The following is a 27,808-nucleotide window of genomic DNA, read 5'->3' as shown; positions in this document are numbered from 1 at the left end:
AAAAACATTCAAGGCCATTTTCTCAAAAGTGGAGTTACAAGTTTATCAACTTTTAAGGTAGAATTACTTTCCCACTGTTCCTCAACTGCAGTCTATGATACACCATGTTCTATCTCTGAGTCTCTACTTTATCCTATGTAAACAAAAACACCATTTAGGTGGTGGGTCACGTTTCATGATATCTGAAGTGAAATACAAAGGGGAACGCAGTGATCAGGTTGGTTCCACCAAGCTAATCATAACCACCATCGAGAATGCAATCAGTGCTCTGTGTGTGTGTGTGTGTGTGTGTGTGTGTGTGTGTGTGTGTGTGTGTGTGTGTGTGTGTGTGTGTGTGTGTGTGTGTGTGTGTGTGTGTGTGTGTGTGTGTGTGTGTGACCGACCAGTATCTTTGATGACGGGCCAGGAGGTGATCTACGACTGCCATGCACATCGATGGGGCGCTGGCAGAGACCTTACCTCCAGCCTCACCTCTTGCCCGCTCACCAACACTCGTCCATGGGGAGACTGTCTTGTAAATAGTACCTGTCTGTGTGTCAGATATATTACCTGTCCTGACTGGTAATAAAACAGTGTGTGTGTGTGTTCACAGAAACATGTATGGAGGCAGCACATGAAGACTTGCAAGATGATGTGATGAAGTCCAGACTGACGCACAGGCTTGATACTGATGTCTCTGAATGGAGAGAGACCTGGCACTCGGAATACATTTTTTTTACCAGACACAACTTTGACTTGTATTGTCTTTTTTTAAATATTGAATTGAATGGTATCATTCAATATACGGAGGGAGAAACCATGTTAATTGTGCACCAGGATCAGGGTACGCCTGGTGTATACGGGACAGCGCACAGGAAGGGCTGACCCCTCTGACATGTTCGCCAAGGTAGCCCCATTACCACCAGACAAAATGCTGATAGGCACAGTGTCTGTAACGGCTGGGAATGACAATGAAAGGTGCACTTTGTTATATTGGCAGAACACTGCTTCTATGGTATTATGTAACGCGCCGTTTATCCTACATGGACCCGTTACTACATTAGAACGTTATCGAAACGCTTCGTTACGAATATCTACATCAATTCGACAGTTTGCATTCTTCTCATACTACTCTGTAGATCAGCCTGTAGTTCTCGAAGTCCACCTGCAGGAGGTTTGTTTGTGGTGACTGAGTGGAGGAAAACAAGGTTCTGACAGATGGGTGTGTCTTGGTGCTGGGAAGGATATACCCAAGAAGCACCACCATCAAACCACACCCCCAAGCCAACTCACGTTTGGCTTCTGTCATGGCTGCCAGGAAAAACGAGGCCAAATCAGCAGATGCAGTTCCCCTTTCAAACAACATTAATTCTATTTTTTGGGAGCAGAATGCTACATTAGTATAAAGAAAGAAAGAAAGAGAGAGAGAGAAAGAGAGAGAAAGTAAGAGAGAGAGCGAGCACGAGCGAGAGCGATGGTGAGAGAGAGGGAGAGAGGGAGAGAGAGAGAGGGGGAGTGTGTGTGTAGTTACAGTAGTAGGATGTGTCATTGCTGCAGGCAGTGCCTCTCAGCCTCCACTCTGTGTGGACAGGGAGAATAACAGACACGATCATCACCCACTACTCCACACACAGTCCTGACTCAGACCATGTCGCTACAAGTCCAGTCAATCTTACTCCACACACACACACACACAGTGACACATCATAATTAACCACACACCCACACACAGGTTTTAGAGGAGAAATGATCGACTCACACCCATCATTACACAAGCCTCACTCATTATCACAAATTTCTCTCTCTCTCTCTCAGTCCCATTCTCTCTCTCTCTCTCTCTCTCTCTCTCTCTCTCTCGCTCTCTCTCTCTCTCAGTCCCATTCTCTCTCTCTCTCTTTGTCTCCCTCTCTCACCATGTCTCTCTCTCCACGTGTGTGTGTAAGAGAGAGAGAGAGTGAGAGAGACCGGGAGAGAGAGAGAGAGAGAGTGAAGTGTGTGTGTATACGTGTAACAGACACAGTGAAGTAAAAACCATCAGAGCGGTAGAGATTTACCTGTATCACACGTCTTCAGCCTGCTCAGTGGTAGGGATGTTGTAGAGCTTCAGTTAGCCACCATATTACCACGCCTCTGTCTCTCTCTGTCTGTCTCTCTCTCTGTCTGTCTCTCTGTCTGTCTGCGCCTCCTGGAAAACAGAACATGGTTGACAACACGGTCAGGCTTGGGGTCAAAAGGCGCTCAACATTTTAATAAGTGGTTACAACATGGTTGGCATGTCATTCTACGGTGGAATGGTAACACAACAAACATTGCAGTCTGGGGTTCACAAACGGTCAACATTTTAGTCTGTGGTCAAAACATGGTTAACTTGTCACTCTGTGGTTCATAAAGCCACAGTGTGAATCGGCCCAAACATGCGGCATTGCCTTGGCTGGTGCTGTGGCCATCTGTGTCTGTGTGTGGCATGTGCTGCCTGTTCCCGAGTGACTCAGAGTGTTACCCCAGGGTAATGTGAACAAGAACAGGTGGCACTCTGGTACACCTCTTCCCACACACATACACACCGGTTTGCATGCCCTTTCCTTACATGGGGTTGTGGTTTACACCGAGTGCACTCAACCTAAATGTCATGTACCCTACCCACTCCTACTCCCTACTTTAACTGTTCTCCTCTCCTCCCTCCCCTGTCTGTCCTCCCTCCATCTCTCCTCCTCCTGTTCTCCTCTCCTCCTCCTGTTCTCCTCTCCTCCTGTTCTCCTCTCCTCCTGCTGTTCTCCTTTCCCCCTCTCCTCCTCCTGTTCTCCTCTCCTCCTCTTGTTCTCCTCTCCTCCTCCTGTTCTCCTCTCCACCTCTCCTCTCCTCCTCCTGTTCTCCTCTCCTCCTCTTGTTCTCCTCTCCTCCTCCTGTTCTCCTCTCCACCTCTCCTCTCCTCCTCCTGTTCTCCTCTCATCTTGTTCTCCTCTCCTCCTCCTGTTCTCCTCTCCTCCTGCTGTTCTCCTCTCCACCTCTTGTTCTCCTCTCCTCCTCCTGTTCTCGTCTCCTCTTGTTCTCCTCTCCTCCTGCTGTTCTCCTCTCCACCTCTTGTTCTCCTCTCCTCCTCCTGTTCTCCTCTCCTCCTCCTGTTCTCCTCTCCTCCTGTTGTTCTCCTCTCCTCCTCCTGTTCTCCTCTCCTCCTGATGTTCCCCTCTCCACCTCTCCTCTCCTCCTGTTCTCCGCTCCTCCTCCTGTTCTCGTCTCCTCCTCTTGTTCTCCTCTCCTCCTGTTCTCCTCTCCTCCTGTTCTCCTCTCCTCCTCCTGTTCTCGTCTCCTCCTGTTCTCCTCTCCTCCTCCTGTTCTCCTCTCCTCCTCTTGTTCTCCTCTCCTCCTCCTGTTCTCGTCTCCTCTTGTTCTCCTCTCCTCCTCTTGTTCTCCTCTCCACCTCTCCTCTCCTCCTGTTCTCCTCTCCTCCTCCTGTTCTCGTCTCCTCTTGTTCTCCTCTCCTCCTCTTGTTCTCCTCTCCTCCTCTTGTTCTCCTCTCCTCCTGTTCTCCTCTCCTCCTCCTGTTCTCGTCTCCTCCTGTTCTCCTCTCCTCCTCCTGTTCTCCTCTCCTCCTCTTGTTCTCCTCTCCTCCTCCTGTTCTCGTCTCCTCTTGTTCTCCTCTCCTCCTCTTGTTCTCCTCTCCACCTCTCCTCTCCTCCGTGATTGGGAGTCGCATAGGGTGGCGCACAATTGGCCCAGTGTGGTCCAGGTTAGGGTTTGGCTGGGGTAGGCCGTCATTGTAAATAAGAATTTGTTCTTAACTGACTTGCCTAGTTAAATAAAGGATAAATAAATAAAATCTCAGTCTGTACAACCTACTGACAGCAGTCTTGCTGGTCACCTTTTCACCCTCTTCACTGACTGATCACCTCCCTCCCTCCCTCCCTCCCTCCCCTCCCTCCCTCCCTCCCTCCCTCCCTCCCTCCCTCCCTCCCTCCCTCCCTCCCTGTATCTTCCAACTCAAGATGCAGGGTCATGGAAAATCCAAATGGCAATACCATGTCTATACATCCACCTAATTGCACTCTACACACAATCTTAGTTTTCACATGTACTTCTATAAACACAGGTCATGACAGCTGTGTCAATGAGTGGCAGGAATATATTCTTCTGCCCCAAGCAGTCACGTGGACTAGACGTTAGGGCACTTGACCTTTAACCTATAGGGGTCAGGGATAGTAGGCCTTCTTCCCTGGAGGGCCACAGCTGGTGGGGAGGGCCTTCAGAGGCCCCTACAGTTAAGGTGGGATACTGTGCTATTGTGTATTTCTACCTCTAAACAGAATGGATGAATGTACAATGTAATGTATGGCTGTGGGTGACTCTGACCTCAGTATGAATGCTTGCTTTTTAGTTCAGTTAGCAGTTTGTTGGAGGTGAAAATATAATTAGTTGGCCATGACATTATGTTCAAATACACACTTCCAATAGATAACACAAGCCCATACTTTCTGAATGTCATATCAGATTTACAGGCATGTTGCATTTATATTGCCCATATTGGCGTAGCCTAACGCCATTCTATGCTAAAACTAAACTAAATGTCAATCCTGACTCAAGATCAGCCCAGAGTGAGATGTGTGGGGGAGATGAGGTTGATTCTAAGAGTTCATCAGAGATAAGGCTGAACTGAGATCAGATGATAAGAACGGCTACCACAATATGTAAAGGTTAACCCGTGGGAGGAACACTCTTTGACATGAACCAGCTTACCAGAGATATACATTAGAGAGGAGGAGGAGGACGGAGAACCAGTCTAGTGTAGATACATTAGAGAGTAAGAGGAGGACGGAGAACCAGTCTGGTATAGATACATTAGAGAGTAGGAGGGAGAACCAGTCTAGTATAGATACATTAGAGAGGAGGAGGAGGGAGAACCAGTCTAGTATAGATACATTAGAGAGTAGGAGGAGGAGGGACAACCAGTCTAGTATAGATACATTAGAGAGGAGGAGGAGGAGGGAGAACCAGTCTAGTATAGATACATTAGAGAGTAGGAGGAGGAGGGAGAACCAGTCTAGTATAGATACATTAGAGAGTAGGAGGGAGAACCAGTCTAGTAAAGATACATTAGAGAGGAGGAGGAGGGAGAACCAGTCTAGTATAGATACATTAGAGAGTAGGAGGAGGAGGGACAACCAGTCTAGTATAGATACATTAGAGAGTAGGAGGGAGAACCAGTCTAGTATAGATACATTAGAGAGGAGGAGGAGGAGGGAGAACCAGTCTAGTGTAGATACATTAGAGAGGAGGAGGAGGAGGGAGAACCAGTCTAGTATAGATACATTAGAGAGTAGGAGGGAGAACCAGTCTAGTAAAGATACATTAGAGAGGAGGAGGAGGAGGGAGAACCAGTCTAGTATAGATACATTAGAGAGGAGGAGGAGGAGGGAGAACCAGTCTAGTATAGATACATTAGAGAGTAGGAGGGAGAACCAGTCTAGTATAGATACATTAGAGAGGAGGAGGAGGAGGGAGAACCAGTCTAGTGTAGATACATTAGAGAGGAGGAGGAGGAGGGAGAACCAGTCTAGTATAGCTACATTAGAGAGGAGGAGGGAGAACCAGTCTAGTATAGATACATTAGAGAGGAGGAGGAGGGAGAACCAATCTAGTATAGATACATTAGAGAGGAGGAGGAGGGAGAACCAGTCTAGTATAGATACATTAGAGAGGAGGAGGAGGGAGAACCAGTCTAGTATAGATACATTAGAGAAGAGGAGGAGGGAGAACCAGTCTAGTATAGCTACATTAGAGAGGAGGAGGGAGAACCAGTCTATTATAGATACATTAGAGAGGAGGAGGAGGAGGAGGAGGAGGAGGAGGAGGAGGAGGAGGAGGGAGAACCAGTCTAGTATAGATACATTAGAGAGGAGGAGGAGGGAGAACCAGTCTAGTATAGATACATTAGAGAAGAGGAGGAGGGAGAACCAGTCTAGTATAGCTAATAGAGAGGAGGAGGGAGAACCAGTCTATTATAGATACATTAGAGAGGAGGAGGAGGAGGAAGGAGAGGAGGAGGAGGGAGAACCAGTCTAGTATAGATACATTAGAGAGGAGGAGGAGGAGGGAGAACCAGTCTAGTATAGATACATTAGAGAGGAGGAGGAGGAGGGAGAACCAGTCTAGTATAGATACATTAGAGAGGAGGAGGAGGGAGAACCAGTCTAGTATAGATACATTAGAGAGTAGGAGGGAGAACCAGTCTAGTATAGATACATTAGAGAGGAGGAGGAGGGAGAACCAGTCTAGTATAGATACATTAGAGAGGAGGAGGAGGAGGAGGAGGAGGAGGAGGAGGAGGAGGAGGAGGAGGGAGAACCAGTCTAGTATAGATACATTAGAGAGGAGGAGGAGGAGGGAGAACCAGTCTAGTATAGATACATTAGAGAGGAGGAGGAGGAGGGAGAACCAGTCTAGTATAGATACATTAGAGAGGAGGAGGAGGGAGAACCAGTCTAGTATAGATACATTAGAGAGTAGGAGGGAGAACCAGTCTAGTATAGATACATTAGAGAGGAGGAGGGAGAACCAGTCTAGTATAGATACATTAGAGAGGAGGAGGAGGGAGAACCAGTCTAGTATAGATACATTAGAGAGGAGGAGGGAGAACCAGTCTAGTATAGATACATTAGAGGAGGAGGGAGAACCAGTCTAGTATAGATTCATTAGAGAGGAGGAGGAGGGAGAACCAATCTAGTATAGCTACATTAGAGAGGAGGAGGAGGGAGAACCAGTCTAGTATAGCTACATTAGAGAGGAGGAGGAGGAGGAGGAGGAGGAGGAGGAGGGAGAACCAGTCTAGTATAGCTACATTAGAGAGGAAGAGGAGGGAGAACCAGTCTAGTATAGCTACATTAGAGAGGAGGAGGAGGAGGAGGAGGAGGAGGGAGAACCAGTCTAGTATAGATACATTAGAGAGGAGGAGGAGGGAGAACCAGTCTAGTATAGATACATTAGAGAGGAGGAGGGAGAACCAGTCTAGTATAGATACATTAGAGAGGAGGAGGGAGAACCAGTCTAGTATAGATACATTAGAGAGGAGGAGGAGGAGGGAGAACCAGTCTAGTATAGATACATTAGAGAGGAGGAGGAGGGAGAACCAGTCTAGTATAGATACATTAGAGAGGAGGAGGGAGAACCAGTCTAGTATAGATTCATTAGAGAGGAGGAGGAGGGAGAACCAGTCTAGTATAGATACATTAGAGAGGAGGAGGAGGGAGAACCAATCTAGTATAGCTACATTAGAGAGGAGGAGGAGGGAGAACCAGTCTAGTATAGCTACATTAGAGAGGAGGAGGAGGAGGAGGAGGAGGAGGAGGAGGAGGGAGAACCAGTCTAGTATAGCTACATTAGAGAGGAGGAGGAGGGAGAACCAGTCTAGTATAGCTACATTAGAGTGGAGGAGGAGGAGGAGGAGGAGGAGGGAGAACCAGTCTAGTATAGATACATTAGAGAGGAGGAGGAGGGAGAACCAGTCTAGTATAGCTACATTAGAGAGGAGGAGGGAGAACCAGTCTAGTATAGATACATTAGAGAGGAGGAGGAGGAGGAGGAGAAGGAGGAGGAGGAGGAGGGAGAACCAGTCTAGTATAGATACATTAGAAGTAGGAGGGAGAACCAGTCTAGATAGATACATTAGAGAGGAGGAGGGAGAACCAGTCTAGTATAGATACATTAGAGAGGAGGAGGAGGGAGAACCTGTCTAGTATAGATACATTAGAGAGGAGGAGGGAGAACCAGTCTAGTATAGATACATTAGAGAGGAGGAGGAGGGAGAACCAGTCTAGTATAGATACATTAGAGAGTAGGAGGGAGAACCAGTCTAGTATAGATACATTAGAGAGGAGGAGGGAGAACCAGTCTAGTATAGATACATTAGAGAGGAGGAGGAGGGAGAACCAGTCTAGTATAGATACATTAGAGAGGAGGAGGGAGAACCAGTCTAGTATAGATACATTAGAGAGGAGGAGGAGGGAGAACCAGTCTAGTATAGATACATTAGAGAGGAGGAGGAGGGAGAACCAATCTAGTATAGCTACATTAGAGAGGAGGAGGAGGGAGAACCAGTCTAGTATAGCTACATTAGAGAGGAGGAGGAGGAGGAGGAGGAGGAGGAGGAGGGAGAACCAGTCTAGTATAGCTACATTAGAGAGGAGGAGGAGGGAGAACCAGTCTAGTATAGCTACATTAGAGAGGAGGAGGAGGAGGAGGAGGAGGAGGGAGAACCTGTCTAGTATAGATACATTAGAGAGGAGGAGGAGGGAGAACCAGTCTAGTATAGCTACATTAGAGAGGAGGAGGGAGAACCAGTCTAGTATAGATACATTAGAGAGGAGGAGGAGAAGGAGAGGAGGAGGGGAGAACCAGTCTAGTATAGATACATTAGAGAGGAGGAGGGAGAACCAGTCTAGTATAGATACATTAGAGAGGAGGAGGGAGAACCAGTCTAGTATAGATACATTAGAGAGGAGGAGGGAGAACCAGTCTAGTATAGATACATTAGAGAGGAGGAGGGAGAACCAGTCTAGTATAGATACATTAGAGAGGAGGAGGAGGGAGAACCAGTCTGGTATAGATACATTAGAGAGGAGGAGGAGGGAGAACCAGTCTAGTATAGATACATTAGAGAGGAGGAGGAGGAGGAGGAGGAGGAGGGAGAACCAGTCTAGTATAGATACATTAGAGAGGGGGAGGAGGAGGGAGAACCAGTCTAGTATAGATACATTAGAGAGGAGGAGGAGGAGGGAGAACCAGTCTAGTATAGATACATTAGAGAGGAGGAGGAGGAGGAGGAGGAGGAGGGAGAACCAGTCTAGTATAGATACATTAGAGAGGAGGAGGAGGAGAACCAGTCTAGTATAGATACATTAGAGAGGAGGAGGAGGAGGGAGAACCAGTCTAGTATAGATACATTAGAGAGGAGGAGGGAGAACCAGTCTAGTATAGATACATTAGAGAGGAGGAGGAGGAAGGAGAACCAGTCTAGTATAGATACATTAGAGAGTAGGAGGGAGAACCAGTCTAGTATAGATACATTAGAGAGGAGGAGGGAGAACCAGTCTAGTATAGATACATTAGAGAGGAGGAGGAGGGAGAACCAGTCTAGTATAGATACATTAGAGAGGAGGAGGAGGGAGAACCAATCTAGTATAGCTACATTAGAGAGGAGGAGGAGGGAGAACCAGTCTAGTATAGCTACATTAGAGAGGAGGAGGAGGAGGAGGAGGAGGAGGGAGAACCAGTCTAGTATAGCTACATTAGAGAGGAGGAGGAGGGAGAACCAGTCTAGTATAGCTACATTAGAGAGGAGGAGGAGGAGGAGGAGGAGGAGGGAGAACCAGTCTAGTATAGATACATTAGAGAGGAGGAGGAGGAGGGAGAACCAGTCTAGTATAGATACATTAGAGAGGAGGAGGAGGGAGAACCAGTCTAGTATAGATACATTAGAGAGTAGGAGGGAGAACCAGTCTAGTATAGATACATTAGAGAGGAGGAGGAGGAGGGAGAACCAGTCTAGTATAGATACATTAGAGAGGAGGAGGAGGAGGAGGAGGGAGAACCAGTCTAGTATAGCTACATTAGAGAGGAGGAGGGAGAACCAGTCTAGTATAGATACATTAGAGAGGAGGAGGAGGAGGAGGAGGAGGAGGGAGAACCAGTCTAGTATAGATACATTAGAGAGGAGGAGGGAGAACCAGTCTAGTATAGATACATTAGAGAGGAGGAGGGAGAACCAGTCTAGTATAGATACATTAGAGAGGAGGAGGAGGGAGAACCAGTCTAGTATAGATACATTAGAGAGGGGGAGGAGGAGGGAGAACCAGTCTAGTATAGATACATTAGAGAGGAGGAGGAGGAGGGAGAACCAGTCTAGTATAGATACATTAGAGAGGAGGAGGAGGAGGGAGAACCAGTCTAGTATAGATACATTAGAGAGGAGGAGGAGGGAGAACCAGTCTAGTATAGATACATTAGAGAGGAGGAGGAGGGAGAACCAGTCTAGTATAGATACATTAGAGAGGAGGAGGGAGAACCAGTCTAGTATAGATACATTAGAGAGGAGGAGGAGGGAGAACCAGTCTAGTATAGATACATTAGAGAGGAGGAGGAGGGAGAACCAATCTAGTATAGCTACATTAGAGAGGAGGAGGAGGGAGAACCAGTCTAGTATAGCTACATTAGAGAGGAGGAGGAGGAGGAGGAGGAGGAGGGAGAACCAGTCTAGTATAGCTACATTAGAGAGGAGGAGGAGGGAGAACCAGTCTAGTATAGCTACATTAGAGAGGAGGAGGAGGAGGAGGAGGAGGAGGGAGAACCAGTCTAGTATAGCTACATTAGAGAGGAGGAGGAGGAGGGAGAACCAGTCTAGTATAGATACATTAGAGAGGAGGAGGGAGAACCAGTCTAGTATAGATACATTAGAGAGGAGGAGGAGGGAGAACCAATCTAGTATAGCTACATTAGAGAGGAGGAGGGAGAACCAGTCTAGTATAGATACATTAGAGAGGAGGAGGAGGAGGGAGAACCAGTCTAGTATAGATACATTAGAGAGGAGGAGGGAGAACCAGTCTAGTATAGATACATTAGAGAGGAGGAGGAGGGAGAACCAGTCTAGTATAGATACATTAGAGAGGAGGAGGAGGGAGAACCAGTCTAGTATAGATACATTAGAGAGGAGGAGGAGGAGGGAGAACCAGTCTAGTATAGATACATTAGAGAGGAGGAGGAGGAGGGAGAACCAGTCTAGTATAGATACATTAGAGAGGAGGAGGAGGAGGGAGAACCAGTCTAGTATAGATACATTAGAGAGTAGGAGGGAGAACCAGTCTAGTATAGATACATTAGAGAGGAGGAGGGAGAACCAGTCTAGTATAGATACATTAGAGAGGAGGAGGAGGGAGAACCAGTCTAGTATAGATACATTAGAGAGGAGGAGGAGGAGGAGGAGGGCGAACCAGTCTAGTATAGATACATTAGAGAGGAGGAGGAGGAGGGAGAACCAGTCTAGTATAGATACATTAGAGAGGAGGAGGAGGGAGAACCAGTCTAGTATAGATACATTAGAGAGGAGGAGGAGGGAGAACCAGTCTAGTATAGATACATTAGAGAGGAGGAGGGAGAACCAGTCTAGTATAGATACATTAGAGAGGAGGAGGAGGAGGGAGAACCAGTCTAGTATAGATACATTAGAGAGGAGGAGGAGGGAGAACCAGTCTAGTATAGACACATTAGAGAGGAGGAGGAGGAGGGAGAACCAGTCTAGTATAGATACATTAGAGAGGAGGAGGAGGAGGGAGAACCAGTCTAGTATAGATACATTAGAGAGGAGGGGGTATAACAGTAGAGGGGGGAGAAACGAGGGTGAGATAGGAGTATGAGGGAGGAGGGAAAGAAAGAGGTAGAGAGAGGAGATGAAAAGAAGAAAGAAAAACAGAGTGAAGCAGGGTGACAGATGGCAAGAAGGGGTAGAGGGAGAAAAAAGAGATGAGGGAATGAGGAGGAGTGAAAAACTCCCTGAGTCAACTAACCAAAAGATATAAAACAGTTAACAATAATATAATATGGACAGTATCGCAGTTGTCTGAGAAAGAGAAAAGCAGAGAGATGATAGAGTGGAAAGTGAGAGACAAAAGAAACGACAGAAAGGTGAAGAGAGTGAGAGAGAGAGTGAGAGAGAGGTGAAGAGAGAGGGGAAGAGAGAGGGGAAGAGAGAGGGGAAGAGAGAGGGGAAGGAGAGCGGCCAAAGTCGTGAAAGTGTGAATGTGACTTAGCTCAAGTTAAGTCTGCGTGGTGCCAGGGCCCTGCACTACTGTACTGATATCTGCCCTATTGTCTGAGCACCAGCTGGGATACACACGCTGCTATCACACACACTGTATCTGATAATGTGACACCTCAGCTGTATGTAAGAGGAACATGCCTTCAGTACTGATAGTAAAGGACCAGGGACTGAACTCCCCCTCTCCCTGTGTATCTGTCTTCAGTCTCCCCTTACTGCTCTAGAGCTCTCTGAGGATACAATGTGTGTGTGTGTGTGTGTGTGTGTGTGTGTGTGTGTGTGTGTGTTACTTCCAAGTGTGAGCCTGCATGGCATGCATGGGCTGCTAGAGACCTTGGTCAGTGCTGATTCAGAGACACTCGTCATGTTGGGACAGAAGACTTCATACCTGCACCAGACTGAACACACACACACACACACACACACACACACACACACACACACACACACACACACACACACACACACACACACACACACACACACACACGGTTGTAAATACCAGGGTATGGCAGCATGGTGATCTGTCAGTAAATAAGAGGTTTGTCTCTCTGTGTCCCTGTCTGTCTCCTAGTGTGTGTGTGTGTGTGTGTGTGTGTGTGTGTGTGTGTGTGTGTGTGTGTGTGTGTGTGTGTGTGTGTGTGTGTGTGTGTGTGTGTGTGTGGAAGGGAGAAAGCAGAGGTCTGTAGCAGAGGTGTCGTGGGAGTAGACTGTGGTGGGGTTTTGGGGTAATGAACTTCTACCACATGTCTTCAGAAAAGGTCACAGTCGACCACAGTCGGGCTGCAAAGATCAAAGATGAACGCACACACCCACACGCAAACACAGTCATGCACACGCAAACACTCCTACACACACACGCAGTCACGCACACAGAAACCCAGACAGATGGACAGACAGACAGGACAGTCACAGTGACACACAGACTCACACCCACACAGAGAGACGGTGAGAGACAGACAAACACCAAACAGACTGGCTGGAAATCTTTGAATTGGCCTTGCAGTAAAACACACAGAGAGAAAAACATAATGTAGAGGAGTGGAGAGGAGAGGAGTGTAGAGGAGTGTAGAGGAGAGGAGTGTAGAGGAGTGTAGAGGAGAGGAGTGTAGAGGAGAGGAGTGTAGAGGAGTGTAGAGGAGAGGAGTGTAGAGGAGAAGAGTGTAGAGGAGAGGAGTGTAAAGGAGTGTAGAGGAGAAGAGTGTAGAGGGGAGGAGTGTAGAGGAGTCTAGAGTAGAGTAGATGAGAGTAGAGGAGTGTAGAGGAGAGGAGTGTAGAGGGGAGGAGTGTAGAGGAGAGTAGAGGAGAGTAGAGGAGTGTAGAGGAGAGGAGTGTAGAGGAGAGTAGAGGAGAGGAGAGTAGAGGAGAGTAGAGGAGTGTAGAGGAGAGGAGTGTAGAGGAGAGTAGAGGAGAGTAGAGGAGTTTAGAGGAGTGTAGTGGAGAGGAGTGTAGAGGAGAGGATATAGAAGAGAAGAGTGTAGAGAGGAGGAGTGTAGAAGAGAAGAGTGTAGAGGAGAGGAGTGTAGAGGAGAGGAGTTTAGAGGAGAGGAGAGTAGAAGAGCGTAGAGGGGAGGCGTGTAGAGGAGTTTAGAGGAGAGTAGAGGAGTGTAAAGGAGAGGAGTGTAGAGGAGAGGAGTGTAGAAAAGAAGAGTGTAGAGGGGAGGAGTGTAGAGAAGAGTAGAGGAAAGGAGTGTAGAGGAGAAGAGTGTAAAGGAGTGTAGAGGAGAGGAATGTAGAGGAGAGGAGTGTAGAGGAGAGGAGAGGAGGTGTAGAAGAGAAGAGTGTAGAGGGGAGGAGTGTAGAAGAGTTTAGAGGAGAGGAGTGTAGAGGAGTGTAGAGGAGAGGAGTGTAGAGGAGAGGAGTGGAGAGGAGTGTAGAGGAGAGGAGTGTAGAGAAGAAGAGTGTAGAGGAGTGGAGTGTACAGGAGAGTAGAGGTGTGGAGTGTAGAGGAGTGGAGTGTTGAGGAGTGTAGAGGAGTGGAGTGTAGAGGAGTGGAGTGTAGAGGGGAGGAGTGTAGAGGAGTGTAGAGGAGTGGAGTGTAGAGGAGTTTAGAGGAGTGTAGAGGAGAGGAGTGTAGAGGAGAGGAGTGTAGATGATTGTAGAGGAGAGGAGTGTAGAGGGGAGGAGTGTAGAGGAGTATAGAGGAGAGGAGTGTAGAGGAGAGGAGTATAGAGGAGTGTAGAGGAGAGGAGTGTAGAGGAGAGGAGTGTAGAAGAGAAGAGTGTAGAGGAAAGGAGTGTAGAGGAGAGGAGTTTAGAGGAGAGGAGAGTAGAAGAGCGTAGAGGGGAGGAGTGTAGAGGAGTGTAGAGGAGGGTAGAGGAGAGGAGGGTAGAGGAGAGGAGTGTAGAGGAGAGGAGTTTAGAGGAGAGTAGAGGAGTGTAAAGGAGAGGAGTGTAGAGGAGTGTAGAAAAGAAGAGTGTAGAGGGGAGGAGTGTAGAGGAGTGTAGAGAAGAGGAGAGGAGAGGAGTGTAGAGGAGTGTAGAGGAGAGGAATGTAGAGGAGAGGAGTGTAGAGGAGAGTAGAGGAGTGTAGAGGAGTGTAGAGGAGAGGAGTGTAGAGGAGTGTAGAGGAGAGGAGTGTAGAAGATAAGAGTGTAGAGGGGAGGAGTGTAGAGGAGTGTAGAGGAGAGGAGTGTAGAGGAGAGGAGTGTAGAGGTGTGTAGAGGAGAGGAGTGAAGGGGAGAGAAGTGTAGAGGAGTGTAGAGGAGAGAAGTGTAGAGGAGTGTAGAGGAGAGAAGTGTAGAGGAGTGTAGAGGAGAGGAGTGGAGAGGAGTGGAGTGTAGAGGAGTGGAGTATAGAGGGGAGGAGTGTAGAGGGGAGGAGTGTAGAGGGGTGTAGAGGAGTGTAGAGGAGAGGAGTGTAGAGGAGTGTAGAGGAGAGGAGTGTAGAAGAGAAGAGTGTAGAGGGGTGGAGTGTAGAAGAGAAGAGTGTAGAGGGGAGGAGTGTAGAGGAGAGGAGTGTAGAGGAGAGGAGTGTAGAGGAGAGGAGTGGAGAGGAGAGGAGTGTAGAGGAGTGGAGTGTAGAGGAGAGGAGAGTAGAGGAGTGTAGAGAAGTGGAATGTAGAGGAGAGGAGTGTAGAGGAGTGGAGTGTAGAGGAGTGTAGATGAGAGTCGAGGAGTGGAGTGTAGAGGAGAGTAGAGGATTGGAGTGTAGAGGAGTGTAGAGGAGAGTAGAGGAGTGGAGTGTAGAGGAGTTGAGTGTAGAGGAGTGTAGAGAAGTGGAATGTAGAGGAGAGTAGAGGAGTGGAGTGTAGATGGGAGGAGTGTAGAGGAGAGTAGAGGAGAGTAGAGGAGTGTAGAGGAGTGTAGAGGAGAGGAGTGTAGAGGACAGGAGTGTAGAGGAGAAGAGTGTAGATGGGAGGAATGTAAAGGAGAGCAGTGTAGACGAGAGGAGTGTAGAAGAGAACAGTGTAGAGGGGAGGAGTGTAGAGGAGTGTAGAGGAGAGGAGTGTAGAGGAGTGTAGAGGAAAGGAGTGTAGAGGAGAAGAGTGAAGAGGAATGTAGAGGAGAGGAGTGTAGAGGAGAGGAGGGTAGGGTAGAGGGGAGGAGTGTAGAGGAGTGTAGTGGAGAGGAGTGTAGAAGAGAAGAGTGTAGAGGGGAGGAGTGTAGAGGAGTGTAGAGGAAAGGAGTGTAGAGGAGAAGAGTGTAGAGGAGTGTAGAGGAAAGGAGTGTAGAGGAGAAGAGTGTAGAGGAATGTAGAGGAGAGGAGTGTAGAGGAGAGGATTGTAGAGGAGTGTAGAGGAGTGTAGAGGAGAGGAGTGTAGAAGAGAAGAGTGTAGAGGGGAGGAGTGTAGAGGAGAGGAGTGTAGAGGAGAAGAGTGTAGAGGAGAGGAGTGTAGAGGAGAGGAGTGTAGAGGAGTGGAGTGTAGTGGAGTGTAGAGGAGTGTAGAGAAGTATTGAGGAGAGGAGTGTAGAGGAGTGTAGAGGAGAGGAGTGTAGAGGAGTGTAGAGGAGTGTAGAGAAGTGTAGTGTAGAGGAGTGTAGAGAAGTGTAGAGGAGAGTAGAGGAGAGGAGTGTAGAGGAGTGTAGAGGAGTGTAGAGGAGAGGAGTGTAGAGAAGTGTAGAGGAGAGTAGAGGAGAGGAGTGTAGAGGAGAGGAGTGTAGAGGAGTGTAGAGGAGAGGAGTGCAGAGGAGTGGAGTGTAGAGGAGAGGAGTGTAGAGGAGTGGAGTGTAGAGGAGTGCAGAGGAGTGTAGAGGAGTGTAAAGGAGTGTAGAGGAGAGGAGTGTAGAGGAGTGTAGAGGAGTGTAGAGTAGAGGAGTGCAGAGGAGTGGAGTGTAGATGAGTGCAGATGAGTGTAGAGAAGTGTAGAGGAGAGGAGTGTAGAGGAGTGGAGTGCAGAGGAGTGTAGAGAAGTGTAGAGGAGAGGAGTGTAGAAGAGTGTGGATCAAACAGCTGGTAATAAATCAAGTCTAGACAGAAGCTAATGAAATCTGCTCAGGAGCCTAAGTGCTACAATCTGGAGCTCTGAAGTGTGTGTGTGTATGTACACTTTCATGAATATTTTAAGCTGCTTTCAACATTTGTCACTCATTCATGTGGGTGGGGTTAAGACTCGCTTTCTCAAACACACACACATACACATAGTATATGGCTTTAACACTTTCTCCTCATAGAACGTGAGAGAGGTGCTGCGCCACCTTGTGGACTGGCTGCGTCACTATATAATTCTGAAATATATTTTTTACATTTATTGCTTACATTTACTTACATTACATTTGTTATCATATAAGGCAATTTCTTTTCTCTAGATTGCAGGAAATGTCAGTTACAGGTGTTAAATAACCCCCAAATCCCCCCCCCCCCGACCGTACTCCGCAGCACCACTTCGTAAAAACATCCTGTGTAGAACCCTGAACACAACAACACTAACTACCTGCTTTTGACGTCAACTCCAAAACACATCTCTCTTTTGACGTCAACTCCAAAACACATCTCTCTTATGATGTCATCACCAAAACACATCTCTCTTTTGATGTCAACTCCAAAACACATCTCTGTTTTGATGTCAACTCCAAAACACATCTCTCTTTGGATGTCAACTCCAGAACACATCTCTCTTATGATGTCAACTCCAAAACACATCTCTCTTTGGATGTCAACTCCAAAACACATTTCCCTTTTGATGTCAACTCCAAAACAAATCTGTCTTTTGATGTCAACTCCAAAACACATCTCTCTTTGGATGTCAACTGCAAAACACATCTGTCTTTGGATGTCAACTCCAAAACACATCTCTCTTTGGATGTCAACTCCAAAACAAATCTCTCTTTTGATGTCAACTCCAAAACAAATCTCTCTTTTGATGTCAACTCCAAAACCCATCACTGTGTCAACTCCATTGGGCGGCAGGTAGCCTAGTGGTTAAGCGTGTTGGGCCAGCAACCAAAAGGTTTGAATCCCTGAGCTGACTAGGTGAAAATCTGTCTATGCGCCCATGAGCAAGGCACTTAACCCTAATTTCTCCCATTAGTCGCTCTGTATAAATGTCTGCTAAATTACGAAAATGTAAATTACACACTGCTTGATAGTATAGACCCAGGGCCTATATACCTGTCTATTAACCAAAGGGCTATATACCTGTCTATTAACCCAGGGCCAATATACCTGTCTATTAACCCAGGGCCAATATACCTGTCAATTAACCCAGGGTCTATATACCTGTCTATTAACCCAGGGCCAATATACCTGTCTATTAACCCAGGGCCAATATACCTGTCTATTAACCCAGGGCCAATATACCTGTCAATTAACCCAGGGTCTATATACCTGTCTATTAACCCAGGGTCTATATACCTGTCTATTAACCCAGGGGCTATATACCTGTCTATTAACCCAGGGGCAATATATACCTGTCTATTAACCCAGGGTCTATATACCTGTCTATTAACCCAGGGTCTATATACCTGTCTATTAACCCAGGGGCTATATACCTGTCTATTAACCCAGGGCCTATATACCTGTCTGTTAACCCAGGGCCTATATACCTGTCTATTAACCCAGGGTCTATATACCTGTCTATTAACCCAGGGTCTATATACCTCTCTATTAACCCAGGGGCTATATACCTGTCTATTAACCCAGGGCCTATATACCTGTCTATTAACCCAGGGCCTATATACCTGTCTATTAACCCAGGGGCTATATACCTGTCTATTAACCCAGGGCCTATATACCTGTCTATTAACCCAGGGGCTATATACCTGTCTATTAACCCAGGGGCTATATACCTGTCTGTTAACCCAGGGTCTATATACCTGTCTATTAACCCAGGGCCTATATACCTGTCTGTTAACCCAGGGCCTATATACCTGTCTATTAACCCAGGGCCTATATACCTGTCTGTTAACCCAGGGTCTATATACCTGTCTATTAACCCAGGGCCTATATACCTGTCTGTTAACCCAGGGCCTATATACCTGTCTGTTAACCCAGGGCCTATATACCTGTCTGTTAACCCAGGGCCTATATACCTGTCTATTAACCCAGGGCCTATATACCTGTCTATTAACCCAGGGGCAATATACCTGTCTATTAACCCAGGGTCTATATACCTGTCTGTTAACCCAGGGCCTATATACCTGTCTGTTAACCCAGGGTCTATATACCTGTCTATTTACCCAGGGTCTATATACCTGTCTATTAACCCAGGGTCTATATACCTGTCTATTAACCCAGGGTCTATATACCTGTCTGTTAACCCAGGGCCTATATACCTGTCTATTAACCCAGGGGCTATATACCTGTCTATTAACCCAGGGTCTATATACCTGTCTATTAACCCAGGGCCTATATACCTGTCTATTAACCCAGGGTCTATATACCTGTCTATTAACCCAGGGTCTATATACCTGTCTGTTAACCCAGGGCCTATATACCTGTCTGTTAACCCAGGGCCTATATACCTGTCTATTAACACAGGGCCTATATACCTGTCTGTTAACCCAGGGTCTATATACCTGTCTATTAACCCAGGGTCTATATACCTGTCTGTTAACCCAGGGCCTATATACCTGTCTGTTAACCCAGGGGCTATATACCTGTCTATTAACCCAGGGCCTATATACCTGTCTGTTAACCCAGGGCCTATATACCTGTCTATTAACCCAGGGTCTATATACCTGTCTATTAACCCAGGGTCTATATACCTGTCTATTAACCCAGGGCCTATATACCTGTCTATTAACCCAGGGGCGATATATACCTGTCTATTAACCCAGGGGCTATATACCTGTCTATTAACCCAGGGCCTATATACCTGTCTGTTAACCCAGGGCCTATATACCTGTCTAGTGTCTATTAACCCCGAGACTAGACATTAGTGTATAAGCTGCTCTTCTGCTGTAATCTCCATCTGAAGACATGACTGTAGTCAGAACTATTGTTTTTACCCGGTGGGAGAGCCGCTGACATGTCCACGCACGCACACACATGCACGCTCTTATAGCAATGTGTCCTGAGGCAGCAACTTCTGCAGTAAACCTAGCTAAGAAAACAATGAGCTGGCTTCATTTCAGGATATGTTGCAGTCTGTAAGGTGAGGTGTGTGTGTGTGTGTGTGTGTGTGTGTGTGTGTGTGTGTGTGTGTGTGTGTGTGTGTGTGTGTGTGTGTGTGCATGCGTGTGAGCAGTCAGTCAGACATGCCCTTCCAAGCCCACATACCTGTCCATACCAGCTTCACAATAACAATACATGTAACATTCCAAATATCATCACAATAGTTATAATAACTCAGCTATTGTATTCTGATACAATGGTTATAATAACTCTGCTATTGTATTCTGATACAATAGTTATAATAACTCTGCTATTGTATTCTGATACAATGGTTATAATAACTCTGCTATTGTATTCTGATACAAGGGTTATAATAACTCTGCTATTGTATTCTGATACAATAGTTATAATAACTCTGCTATTGTATTCTGATACAATAGTTATAATAACTCTGCTATTGTATTCTGATACAATAGTTATAATAACTCAGCTATTGTATTCTGATACAATAGTACTTCCAAACATCACTGACGGTAAAATGATACCTGTACAATCATGAGATTGTGTTGACAAATGGAATGTTAAATTCACAGGCTTTAGTGAGCGTGTGCATGTGTGTGTGTATGGATGTGTTTGTATACGTGTGTGTTTGTGTGTGTGTACGGCGGAGGTGTGCTGCATCCTCCTGCACAGCCCAACCTGAACACACGTTAACACAAAGGATCTCTTCATCTCCACACACGATCCCCACAAGCTCCTTATACATCAGAAGACCACACACACACTCAACGCACTCCCCACACTCATCCACACAGGCGCCTACACAAGCACACACGCATGAAGCGCACCACTGACACACACTCAATCAGTCACACTAACACACACACTGGCAGGCACAAGCCCATATTGTACACGACAGTCTCTCGCACCCCTCTAGAGAAATACCTCTCTCTAGCTAGCTCTCTAACCAGGTTCTTTCTGCCTGACTGCTTCTTAAAGGGGCAGTGACAGTCAGAGAGTTAAAGGGGAGGGGGCCGACCGGCTACCCTCTAGACACTGGGACCCCATACTTCCTGCAACCGCCAGGTGCCACGATACACACACAAACACACGCACACACACACACACACACACACACACACACACACACACACACACACACACACACACACACACACACACACACACACACACACACACACACACACACACACACACACACACACACACACAGAGCTTCCCTTGAGCCCCCTCTAAATCACAGACCAGACACCCATATCACATTAAAGACCAGAAGAGACAGACAGGAGAGACACAGATAAAAAGGGATAAACATCACACAGAAAGAGGGAAGGAGGGGGAGAGAGAGGAAGGTAAAGAGAGAGGGGAGGGTAGAGAGGCAAGGGAGAGGGAGACAGGGGAGAGGGAGACAGGGGAGGGGGAGGGGAGAGAGAGGAGGGTAGAGAGAGAGAGAGAGGAGAGTAGAGGGGAGGCTAGAGAGAGGCAGGGGGAGGGAAAGAAAGGAGGGTAGAGAGAGGCAGGGGAGAGGGAGAGAGTGGGGAGAGGGAAATAAAGAAGAGAGAGAGATGGTTTAAGATGGAGAGTGATAACGTGAATATAAAGGGTATCATAGAGCAGCATCAGAGTTATGAAGAACACATCCTGTTCCCAGCAAACCAAAATTGGTTCTGTGAAAGTTCCCAGAACATTTGTTAAGTCACGGCAAATGTTCTCGTAACACAAAAACTGTCAAGTTGATTATTATACAATGGTTGTATAAAACATTCGTCTGATGTAACAAGTTCCTAGAACACATTAAATATATTCTTTCAAAGGTCCCAGAATGTTTCATTGGGTTGTGGGAACAGGCAACATTAGCACTGAGCTAAAGGCTAGAGCTGCCGCTTACAAGGAGTGGGACACTGATCCGGACTCATAAGAAATACCAGACGAATTAAATGCCTTCTATGCCCGCTTCAAGGCAAGCAACACTGAACCATGCTTGAGAGCACCAGCAGTTCCGGACGACTGTGTGATTTCGCTCACCGTAGCTGATGTGATTAAGACTTTTAAACAGGTTAACATTCACAAGACCATGGGGCCAGACGAATTACCAGGACACAAACTCAGAGCATGCGCTGACCAGCTGGCGGGTGTCTTCACTGACATTTTCAACCTCTCCCTGACCCAGTCTGTAATACCTATATGTTTCAAGCAGACCACCATAGTAGACCACCAACAACTGCAAAGTAACCTGTCTAAATGACTATTTCCCCATAGCACTCACATCTTTTGCCATGAAATGCTTTGAAAGGCTGGTCATGGATCACATCAACACCCTCATTTCAGACCCACTCCAATTTTCATACCGCCCCAACAGATCCACAGATGACGCAATCACTATTGCACTCCACACTGCCCAGCGTTCAACACCACAGTGCCCTCCAAGCTCGTCACTAAGCTCAGAACTCTGGGACTGAACATCTCCCTCTGCAACTGGATCCTGGACTTCCTGACGGGCTGCCCCTAAGTGTTGAGGGTAGGCAACAGCACATCCGCCACACTGACTTAGTCCCCTCCTATATTCCCCGTTCACCCTTGACTGCGTGTCCGAGCACAACTCCAACACTATCATCAAGTTTGCTGACGACAGGTCGGTGGTAGGCCTGATCACAGACAACGATGAGACCGTCAGCAAGACAAAGGAGCTGATTGTGGACTACAGGAAATGCAGGGCTGAGCATGGACCAATCCACATCGATGGGGCTGTAGTGGAGCAGGTCGAGAGCTTCAAGTTCCTCCGTATCCACATCACTAAGGAATTAACATGGTCCACACACACCAACACAGTCGTAAAGAAGGAATGACAATGCCTCTTCCCCCTCAGGAGGCTGAAAAGATTTGTCATGGGCTCTCAGATCCTGAAAATGTTCTACAGCTGTACCATTGAGAGCACCTTGACTGGCTGCATCGCTGCTTGGTATGGCAACTGCTTGGCATCCAACTGCAAGGCACTACAGAGGATAGTGCGTATGGCCCTGTACATCACTGGGGCTCCCTAGCTCCCTGCCATCCAGGAACTCTATACCAGGCGGTGTCATAGGAAGGCCCTAAAATTGTCAAAGGCTCCAGCCACCCAAGTCATAGACTATTCTCTCTGCTACTGCACGCAAGCGGTACTGATTCACCAAGTCTGGAATCAACAGGAACCTGAACAGCTTCTACCCCACAAGCCATACGACGAAACAAATAGCTACCTGGACTCTCTGCTCTGTTTCAGGACAGCCAAAGGAGGAGAGGGAGGAGAGAGGTAAGCGAAGAAGTTTGTCCAGACGTATGGCCATCGCGATGAGTGCGACCAAGGAAAGGTTGTCATCCCGGCACGCCAAAACCATTTGGACCTCCACGCACAGTCCTCTATGGAATAGGGTGCAGAGCGCCGGTTCATTCCATCCACTGGAGGCTGCCACAGTCCAGAAGGTGAGGGCGTACTCCACAGCGGCCTGGACACCCTGCTGAAGTTGGAATAGTCGCTCACCTCACTCTCTGCCCTCCGGTGGATGGTCGAAGACCACCCTGAACAGAGCCATGAACCCCTCGTAGGAACCCAGCTCCTCCTCTCTTCTCTCCCACACGGCTGTAGCCCACTCCAATGCCCAACCGGTCAGTAAGGAAACGACTGTGGCAACCTTGGACAACTCATTGGTGGGGACTCCCGTCTGATGGGCGAAATAGAATGAGCACTGGAGTAGGAAGCCACGAGAAGGGATTATCGGGCATCATCTCCCTGGAAGGACTGCTGAGTAGGCTGCGGGACTGGCTCGCTGAGACGGCTCGTGATAGAAGACCCTCCACTAGTTGAAGGTGAAACCTCTCTGGTGGAGTTGTGGCGTCGGAGGACTTCTTCCATAGCCTAGTTGCATCAGCTGATCGTAGTGTTGGCAGAGTAGGTATCCCTGTTCACCAACCGTTTTTCTTCTGCTGCTTCCATAATTACTGAGGCTAACCCTAACCCCTAACTGTATATACATATCTACCTTAATTACCTCGTACCGGTAACATATATGCAGCGACTCAGTAAGCAGGTGCAGAAAGAGAGTTTAATAATATAACAAGGCAGATGACCAAAACAGGAGTATTGTACAGGAGTTGAAAACAAACCAATATTGACTAATGACTGAGGGCTAAATAAAGGGAAGTTAATCAAGGTGATGATGAAGTCCAGGTGTGCGTAATGATGGGGAGCAGGTGTGCGTAATGATGGTTTGTAGACCGGTGGCGTTAAGCGTTGGAGAGGGGGAGCGGGAGTAAGCGTGACAGTACCCCTGCACATCGAGGGGCATTTTTCTCTCGGCATTGTTGGGAAGGGCCCGTAAGTAAGCATTTCAATGTTAGCTTACACCTGTTGTTTACGAAAGATGTGACAAATACTATTTGATTGGATTTTATTTTGTGGGGAAATCACAAAAGATATGTTCACGAAACACATAAACTGACCAGTTGTGCTGATACATATACAATGTTTCTTTTAGGGTGCAAAAAACATTCACCGGATGTTGCAAGAACGTTCCTAGAACACATTTTGTTTGTTCTTTAAAAGGTTCCCAGAATGTTTCATTAGATTGTGGGAACAGTCTGGTGGGAACATTGTGGGGCCGTCACAAAATATATATTCCCAAAACACTAAAAACTGTCCAGTTGTCTGGATGATTCTATAATGTTTATTTTAGGGTGCAAAATGTTCCCACCACACCGTTCCCACAACCCAATGAAACATTCTGGAAACATTCAAAGAATGTTCTTGCAACATCAGGTGAATGTTTTATACAAACATTGTATAATCATCAACACGACTGGACAGATTTTGTTTTATGATAACATTTGCTGAAACCTAACAAATGTTCTGGGAACTTGCACAGAACCAATTTTGGTTTGCTGGGCAAACATTACTGGTACATTGTGTTATTACATTACCTGGAAACATAATGACAACTTTTAGGGAATGTTCTGTGGTGGTTCTTACAGATGTTGTGCACACAAGATTTTAGTGAATGTTATGAGAACATTCTAAGGATATTTCATTTAAAAAACACTGTTTCATAAAAATATTATTTGTGTCACGGCCGTCGTAGTAAGTAGACCAAAATGCAGTGGGTACGTGAATGCTCATATTAACTTTATTTAGAACACTACACAAAAACAAGAAAACGAAAAAACGAACGACAGCTAAACAGTTTTGCAGGCTATACACAGCAGTGCAAAAACAACTTCCCACAAAAGTCAGGTGGAAAAAAGGGCTACCTAAGTATGGCTCCCAATCAGCAACAACGATGTACAGCTGTCCCTAATTGAGAGCCATACAAAGAAATACACAACATAGAAAAAACATAGAAATACAAAACATAGAACAATACCCCAAAACCTTGACAACACAAAACAAATACACCCCTGCTATGCCCTGACCAAACTACAATAACAAATAACCCCTTATACTGGTCAGGACGTGACACTTTGAATACTTTTGGGATGTTATCATCGTAATGTTAGATAAAACCCTAACTAAAAGATAATGGGAATCTTAGCTAATGTTCTGGGGAAAACACCTTCAACCCCCCCGGGGCTCATAATCACTGTGATATCATCACACCAATCTCCTGATGTCAGCACAGCCCTACCCGGTGTCACTGTTATTAACGTCCCCCCACCTCCGCTGAGTATGCTGTACCTTTGATACTTGCATGAAAAATGTAACGCGAATATGAGTCCTGTCATGTCCGGAATAAATTATCCAACAGAGGTATGAATATTGTAATGGCGGGTCCTTGTGTGTGGCTATGACTATGAAATATGGTGTGTGTGTGTGTGTGTGTGTGTGTGTGTGTTGGGGGAGTGACTGTGGTGGTGATGTTGTACTGGTCTCATGTCACGCCATTGCTTCATCTGTCTCAGTCACCATGGCAACGGGCTGCCAGTCTTTAGTTGTCATCCTAGGAATCAGGCTACAGTCGCACACAGTACAATAATTTCACACACAGTCAACAGCCTAACTTTGCCTTTGTGAACACAGTCTTAAAACCGGCATTCAGGTCTGTGTGTGTGTGTGGGTCCATATGCACCTGTGTGCAGGTGTGTGTTCGTGTGCGTCCTTTAACAGCTGTGTGAGGGCAGAGGAAATGAGGTGGAACTCAATCTGCCCCACACCTGTCTGTCTGTCTCTCCCTGGAGGAAGGAGCCTTAGGGCTTGCACACACGCACTCGAACCCACACACTCATATACACATAGCTATATATGCTACGATGGAAGAAGAGCGTGGGTATTATATTAATATTATATTAATGTATGCACAGAGTCAGTTTAATGTCTGTGTATGGGAGAGGGCAATGATCTGTAAGTGTGTTTGCTCAGCAAGCTTCCTGCTGGCGGAGAGAGATAATATTTACTGAACAGAGAGAAAAGAGATGGAGAGAGAGAGGAGAGGGAGGGAAGGAATATAGAGGGAGAGGTGGAGAAGAGATACTTAAACAAAGAGAGATGAAGAGAATGATAGAGAGAGGAGAGAGAGGTACGGTAGGTAGACCTACAGCTCATCCCTTGGCAGTAGTACTGTATATGACTTTATCACGGACCTCAACCCATAGTCTCTCAGAGAGTTCCCAGTCAGTCAGTCTACTTCAACAGTGCATTACTCACTCATGAGGCATTAACACCTAAGGAACTACATAATATTAAGGAATGGTAGTGATGGAAGAAAAGTAGTGTTCGAAACCTACCAAAAAACTATTGGGCCACAAGAAATTCAATCCCTTTAAACCACTTCCTGGACAAAACGTTTCACTGCTATAGTGAAGGTGTAAACTTGGCCTAAACAGTATAGTTGACCTTTCAGCTTCCCTATCAAATCTGCACATGTCAAGCAGACAACCGAAGAAAATGAACAACAATGACAAATGGTTTGATGAAGAATGCAAAAACCCAAGAAACCAATTGAGAAACTTATCCAACCAAAAACAGTGACCCAGAAAACCTGAGCCTACGCCTTCATTATGGTGTAACACACAGTACAGACATATACTAAGAAAAGATTAAGTAGCAACACGTCTGAAATCAGTCATAGAATCTAACCTCTTCTGGGAAAATTGGAACACACAACAACATGAAGAGTTATCTATCCAAAACGGAGATGTATGGATAAACCACTTCTCCAATCGTTTTGGCTATAACAAAGAACAAACTAAGCTACATGGAATTGTTTTAATTCTCAAGGATAGGCGTCCCATCAACGGGATAGTTGTAAATCATGCAGCGCCTTGTGTCACGATTGCAGATTTTAGAGAAACAACAAATGTCGGTACACATAAGTGACTTATATCGGCTGAAAGCTTAAATTCTTGTTAATATAACTGCACTGTCCAGTTTACAGTAGCTATTACTGAGAAAAAAATGCCACGCTGTTGTTTGAGGAGAGCTATTAACAACAAAACACTTTTTTCACTTTAGGTTTGATAAATTCACCTCTGAAGGTGAAATGTATACTTATATTCTGAAATCTTGCTCTGATTTATCATCCAAAGGGTCCCAGAGATACAGCTGAAGTCGGAAGTTTACATACACCTTTGCCAAATACATTTAAACTCAGTTTTTCACAATTCCTGACATTTAATCCTAGTAAAAATTCCCTGTCTTAGGTCAGTTAGGATCACCACTTAATTTTGAGAATGTGAAATGTCAGAATAATAGTAGAGAATGATTTATTTCAGATTTGATTTATTTTGTCACATTCCCAGTGGGTCAAACGTTTAAATACACTCAATTAGTATTTGGTGGCATTGCCTTTAAATTGTTTAACTTGGGTCAACCGTTTCGGGTAGCCTTCCACAAGCTTCCCACAATAAGTTGGGTGAATTTTGGCCAATTCCTCCTGATAGAGCTGGTGTAACTGAGTCAGGTTTGAATGCCTCCTTGCTCGCACACGCTTTTTCAGCCCAAAATGTTTATATAGGATTGGGGTGAGGGCTTTGTGATGACCACTCCAATACCTTGACTTTGTTGTCCTTGGGGTCATTGTCCATTTGGAAGACCCAATTGCGACCAAGCTTTAACTTCCTGACTGATGTCTTGAGATGTTGCTTCAATATATCCACATAATTTTCCTTCCTCATAATGCCGTCTATTTTGTGAAGTGCACCAGTCCCTCCTGCAGCAAAGCACCCACACAACATGATGCTGCCACCACCGTGCTTCACGGTTGGGATGGTGTTCTTCGGCTTGCAAGCCTCCCCTTTATCCTCCAAACATAACGATGGTCATTATGGCCAAAGAGTTCTATTTTTGTTTCATCAGACCAGAGGGCATTTCTCCAAAAAGTACGATCTTTGTCCCCATGTGCAGTTGTAAACTGTAGTCTGGCTTTTTTATGCCGGTTTTGGAGCAGTGGCTTCTTCCTTGCTGAGCGGCCTTTCAGGTTATGTCGATGTAGTACTCGTTTTACTGTGGAAATAGATAATTTTGTACCTGTTTCCTCCAGCATCCACAAGG

At 46.4% G+C, this 27,808-nt stretch overlaps 1 protein-coding gene across 1 annotated transcript in view; it reads right to left on the bottom strand.

Moving 5' to 3' along the window:
* kdm6ba (lysine (K)-specific demethylase 6B, a) overlaps positions 1-27,808 on the bottom strand; it is a 105,614-nt gene that overhangs the window by 48,726 nt on the left and 29,080 nt on the right. The window contains 1 exon segment of the mRNA XM_014156113.2: positions 2,034-2,164. The gene's annotated coding sequence lies outside the window, so the exon portion shown is untranslated.

The sequence above is a fragment of the Salmo salar genome, chromosome ssa18 (assembly GCF_905237065.1).
Source record: "Salmo salar chromosome ssa18, Ssal_v3.1, whole genome shotgun sequence".
Taxonomy (NCBI): domain Eukaryota; kingdom Metazoa; phylum Chordata; class Actinopteri; order Salmoniformes; family Salmonidae; genus Salmo; species Salmo salar.
This window is presented reverse-complemented; position numbering and strand designations above follow the sequence as displayed.